This window comes from Pleurodeles waltl, chromosome 7 (assembly GCF_031143425.1).
Source record: "Pleurodeles waltl isolate 20211129_DDA chromosome 7, aPleWal1.hap1.20221129, whole genome shotgun sequence".
Taxonomy (NCBI): Eukaryota; Metazoa; Chordata; class Amphibia; order Caudata; family Salamandridae; genus Pleurodeles; species Pleurodeles waltl.
Window position 1 is genome coordinate 958,731,274 of NC_090446.1, and position 6,000 is coordinate 958,737,273.

The following is a 6,000-nucleotide window of genomic DNA, read 5'->3' on the forward strand; positions in this document are numbered from 1 at the left end:
GACTGACTCCACCTGAGAGAGACCATCAGGCTGACAAAGAAATCCATATGCAAAACCTTGTAAAGGTGAAACAATGTCAAGCAGAATGTGGCATTCAAGCAGGATTTGAGGTTTTAACGTTGAAAAAGCCCCACTGTGATTGGGGCCTGCCTGAGGGCAGACAAAAAAAAAAGTCCTTCCCAAGTGTCAACTAACATTTACTTGTAAAGTTTATTATATTCCTTGGCACATCCTAGATGGTCAGCCTGCCTGAAGAATAGCACACCTCCCTATGCCCAATGCTTGCTTTGAGGCCCTGTTCTTGGAAACACCTCAAAGGGGTGCCATTAGCTGCCAGGTGACAGCAGCTGGAATTTGACAGATAGTCTTCTAGAGGCTTTAATCAGGGTAAAGGTAATTTTCCCCTTCCCAAACTAGTTATTACACATCGAACATCAGTGTATTTTTTAATAAATATTTTTTTAAAGTCCAAAAATGAAGATTGGAGTGGATCCCCTGCTAGAGATAACATTTATTAGATTTAATATTGTAATCCAATGATTTCCTTTGGAACAGCCAATCCTGCTATGGTAAAACAAATTTTAGGGTCTTGTCATTGGAGGGGCATGTTCAAAATTAAACGTGCAAATGTTCTACTTTCAAGTACAATACACACTGCCTTTTGGGCTGTAAAGCCTACTTAGGGGTGAATTAACCCCTTCGCTGCCAGGCCTTTGCCCCCTCAGGTGCCAGGCATTTTTTGGCTATTTGGGGCAGTTTGTGCTTAGGCCCTCATAACTTTTTGTCCACATAAGCTACCCATGCCAAATTTGCATCCTTTTTTACCACAACATCCTAGGGATTCTAGAGGTACCCAGACTTTGTGGGTTCCCCTGAAGGAGACCAAGAAATTAGCCAAAATATAGCGAAAATTCGTTTTTTAAAAACAAATGGGAAAAAAGGGCTGCAGAAGAAGGCTTGTGGTTTGAAAATGGCATAAACAAAGGGTTTGCTGTGATAAAATCACCAGCTTCCCAGCTTTCAGGAACAGACAGACTTGAATCAGAAAAACACATTTTTCAACACCATTTTGGCATTTTACTGGGACATACCTCATTTTTACTATTTTGTGTGCTTTTAGCCTCCTTCCAGTTAGTGACAAAAATGGGTATGAAACCAATGCTGGATCCCAGAGAGCTAAACATTTCTAAAAAATTAGACAACATTCTGAATTCAACAAGGGGTCATTTGTGTAGATCCTACAAGGTTTTCCTACAGAAAATAACAGCTGAAATAAAACAAAAAATGAAATTGAGCTGAAAAAAAAAAAGCCATTTTTCTCCACGTTTTAATCTGTAACTTTTTCCTGCAATGTCAGATTTGTGAAAGCAATATAATGTTACGTCTGTTGGACTCTTCTGGTTGCGGGGATATATAGGGTTTGAAGGTTTATCAAGCACCCTAGGTACCCAGAGCCAATAAATGAGCTGCACCTTGCAATGGGTTCTCATTTTATACCGGGTATACAGCATTCATTTGGTGAAATTTAAAGAGTGAAAAATAGGTATCAAGCAAGGAAACCTTTGTATTTCCAAAATGGGCACAAGATAAGGTGTTGAGAAGCAGTGGTTATTTGCACATCTCTGAATTCTGGGGTCCCCATACTAGCATGTGAATTACAGGGCATTTCTCAAATATACATTTTTTTTTTTTTTTTTTTTTTTTTTTTTTTTACACACTGTCTTACATTTGGAAGGAAAAAGTATAGAGAAAGGCAAAGGGCAAGAAGACTTGTTCTTCTATTCTGTGTTCCCCTAAGTCTCCCAATTAAAATGGTACCTCACCTGTGTGGGTAGGCCTACCGCCAGCGACAGGAAACGCAACATGGACACATCACATTTTTAAATTACTTGTTTTTTGTAAAGTGCCTAGCTGTGGATTTGATCTCTAGCTCAGCCGGCACCTAGGGAAACCTACCAAACCTGTGCATTTTTTAAAACTAAACACCTAGGGGAATCCAGGATGGGGTGACTTATGGGGCTCTCACCAGGTTCTGTTACCCAGAATCCTTTGCAACCCTCAATTTGGCTTTAAAAAAAAACACACAAAAAAAACTTTTTCCTCACATTTTAGTGACAGAAAGCTTTGGAATCTGAGAGGAGCCACAGATTTCCTTCCACCCAGCATTCTTCCAAGTCTCCCGATAAAAATGGTACCTCACTTGTGTGGGTAAGCCTAATGCCCGTGAAAGGAAATGCCCCAAAATACTATGGGGGTCATTCCGACCCTGGCGGTAAAAACCGCCAGGGCCGTGACCGACGGAAAGCACCGCCAACAGGCTGGCAGTGCTTTCCTGCCCATTCTGACCGCGGCGGTAAAGCCGCGGTCAGAAAAGGGGATCCGGCGGTTTCCCGCCGGATTACCCCTGGCTGGGCTGAATCTCCATGGCGGCGCTGCTTGCAGCGCCGCCATGGAGATTCTGACCCCCTTCCCGCCATCCTGTTTCTGGTGGTTTTTACTGCCAGGAACAGGATGGCGGGAACGGGTGTCATGGGGCCCCTGGGGGCCCCTGCACTGCCCGTGCCACTGACATGGGCAGTGCATGGGCCCCCTAACAGGGCCCTAGCATGATTTTCACTGTCTGCTTAGCAGACAGTGAAAATCGCGACGGGTGCAACTGCACCCGTCGCACCCCTGCAACACCGCCGGGTCCATTCGGAGCCGGCTCCTGTGTTGCAGGGCCTTTCCCGCTGGGCCGGCGGGCGCTCCCTTGGCGGGCGCCCGCCGGCCCAGCGGGAAAGTCGAAATGGCCCCCGCGGTCTTCTGACCGCGGAGCTGTCTTTTGACGGGGGAAGTTTGGCGGGCGGCAACCGCCGCCCGCCAAACTTGGAATGACCCCCTATGTGTATACATCAAAATTATCAAATACAAAACAACCTGTTTTGGCAGGGGGTGAGGACCTGCATTTTTGGTCCTGGGCTCAGCAGCCATCTATGGAAACTTAAAAAACCCAGACATTTATGAAAACTAGACACCCGAGGGAGTCCAGGGAGGTGTGACTTGCGTGGATCCCACAGTGTTTTCCTATCCAGAATCCTCAGCAAACCTCAAATTTATTTAGCTAGAAAATGACATGTTTCCCACATTTCTGTGTGGGATCACCGCAACGGGACAAATTTCCTACCACCCAACGTTCCCCTCAGTCTCCCGGTAAAAATGATACCTCACTTGTGTAGGTGGGCCAAGTGCCTGTGACAGGGCCCAAGAGTTCGCTCCCCTTATGCTAATTTCAGTTTGAAAAATTATCCCTGGTGTCTAGTGGGCATATCAAGAGCCGGATCGCTTCATGATCCAGCTGCTGAAATGCCCCGAGAGACATTGAAGGGAAGGAAATTTCTTTCCTTTCCTTTGAAGCCTCTCAGGACCCCATCACGCTGACCTCATCAGACATCACTGGAGGGCGGGGGGTCAGGGATAGAAGGGGAAGCAATTCCCCTTCCATCCCGGCCATGGGGGGGAGGGCAGGGCGCACAGCTCTAGGTGGGAGCGCTAGCACTTCACCCGATGGCCGGTACTAGGACGTAATGGTTACGTTTGTTGCGCCTCAGACGTAACCATTGCGTACTTGGCACCCAAGTGGTTAATATTAAAAGGAGGGTTAGGCCTAGCAAAAGGGTTTGTTTTCAGAGGTTGAATTTGCACTTTAAAACTGCACAGTCAGGCTGTAGTTGGTTGGCCTGCAGTCCTAAATACTCTGTCACTGCAGTGGATGGCACAATGGACACTGCAGTCCACTAGTGACACTTAACTTACAAGTCCTGGATGCATTTGTGTACCATACATTAGGGACTTATAGGTAAGGTGAATTTACCAGTTAAGTGTATGCCAATTTCAACATGTTTTAAGGAGGAGCATAGATACTTTTCCCCTTTCCACGGGTACGGTTCAGAGAGTTCTATAGCCAACGTAAACAGTTAAGGCAAAATTCTGGAGGTAGACCATGCAAAAGATGGTCATTTACAATAGGTGCCATGCAGACATCAACCAAACAAACATAACTGGCAAAATTTAGCGGGTGGAAGTGCATACATAAAATGATGAGAGATTGCCAATTTGAGTAAACCTGAAAGTGAAAAACCACTTGTTGCCACAGAAACATCAGCCCACAATTTAAAAATAAAATACAAAAAGAAGAATCACTGTGCAATAGCCTAAATTATGTAGGAAATGCAAGAAGAGCGTGTAACATTTTTCACTGAGAGCAGGAAGCAACTCCCTACAACAGCTTGCCAACACCTTCAACTGAGACAGCACCACATGGGAAGCTCTTTTGCACCAGAGGAGATGACACAATGCCAAAGACTTACCTCAGTGGAGGAGAGGGCCTCCACAATCCTGTACAACCAGACACTCAATCTGCAGAATCCTGAATACAGCAGGAATTTAGTGCCAAACTCACTATTGCAACCACTCACAATTCTGACCATTGCCCTAGAACTTCTGTCCTGCAGCCAAAGGCAGACATTCAGTGACGATTTGAGGAAAGTGAGCTAGCATGAGTCAGTAGACCAACTGGTGGATCTGCTACAGTTTGAAGACTGTCTGGCCCTGGAAGCACTGAAGAGGACCCACGAACCACCATATTCTAAAGCCTTTTCAACAGTATCACTACAGCCCGAGACATTCAGATCCAACAGTCGAAATGGGACCCTTATAATGTTTTATAACAATTATCAACCTTCAAACACAGCGCCAACGGAGCACAATAGCATGACAATATATGAACCATACTCATGGCCATAAACAGCTTGACAAACCACTCCATGATTTATATGTACATGAAGAACCCTATAAACTCAATCACGTGGAATTAACAAAACATCTGGCGCCTGCACAAGATTCCACTGATCTGCTGAAGAAGAAAAACTGCACGGCACTGAAAGGGAATGTCGTCAATAAATACAAGCCTTATAACGAACTAATCAGTAAAATTGAGCACTAACAGAGTAGCCAACCCGAGTAGAAAGCACATTATTTTCTATGCCTCTGATTTTAACTATCACATACGAAACATTCCAATATCCCAGAACAAACATCACCACTGACCCACAGCATGGTGCCATTAAGGCAGCCAAAGTTAGCACTTACATGACGTGTAAGACACTACACTTCATTTTGTGTCTTTACTCTTTCCTTTGAAAAGCATGCAAGTTTAGACAAACCTAGGATATTGCGCCCTAACCTTTTTCCACTACACCAACACCTCTCGGGCTGTACTGAGGCTTCAATAAGACCGCAACAATTCCCTTACAAAGTAAGCCTTCATGCCAAATGTCAACAACCAAGGTAAAACTGCACTCCATTACCCAGGTGATGCAAGAAGGACATTAACTGGCCATCTGTCTACCAATGACCCCCTCTAAGGAACTCTCACCCTATTCCTGATACTAGTGATAAATCCAGGGATCAGACAGACAAATCATTCCCACCCTCGCTTAACGGTCATGCTTAAGAATCGCAGTCACCATTCAATATTATTGTGAAATGTAACACGTTTAAAAATTGAGAGTATGCGCACACAGAAATGCTACAATAGTATAGATGACATTGCTCAGTTTATGACATTAGCGTCCATAACCTGTTAAAGTTGAGGCTTCAGGGAGTGCCACGTGCGGCTGTCAGCAAGATCCCGAATTACGTTGACCACCTATCCCCTACTAACAGAAATCGCCCGTAAACGAACCTTACGTCCGTCGTCGGTTGCTGATATTTTACTGACGTCATTTGTCTGCAACTTTAGCACTTCCGGGTAGAACAACACCCAATCCTACCGCAGGATATATTCTGGAGTAGTCATTTTGGATTGGGCACTACTAATTATTGTGTTAGAAGATCTTGGATTGGAGCATTGGATTAGTATAGTGAGGGGCTATAGAAAAATTCTGATTGGCTGTTGGATCCGGACGTGCTTTTATCCCGTCCGTTCTCTCTTGAATGCCTCACCTCGTCCAGTTCCTTCCC

The 6,000-nt window shown here is 45.0% G+C and overlaps 1 protein-coding gene across 4 annotated transcripts in view; it reads right to left on the reverse strand.

Annotated features, from left to right (window-relative positions):
* The window catches only part of USP36 (ubiquitin specific peptidase 36), a 523,175-nt gene extending 517,414 nt beyond the window's left edge, over positions 1–5,761 (reverse strand). For 3 of the 4 annotated variants that reach the window (XM_069199675.1, XM_069199676.1, XM_069199673.1), the window contains exon 1: positions 5,618–5,754. The gene's annotated coding sequence lies outside the window, so the exon portion shown is untranslated. Of the gene's footprint in view, positions 1–5,617 lie in introns of all 4 variants that reach the window. The other variant, XM_069199674.1, reaches the window with a different exon arrangement.
* Positions 5,762–6,000: the final 239 nt, after the last annotated feature.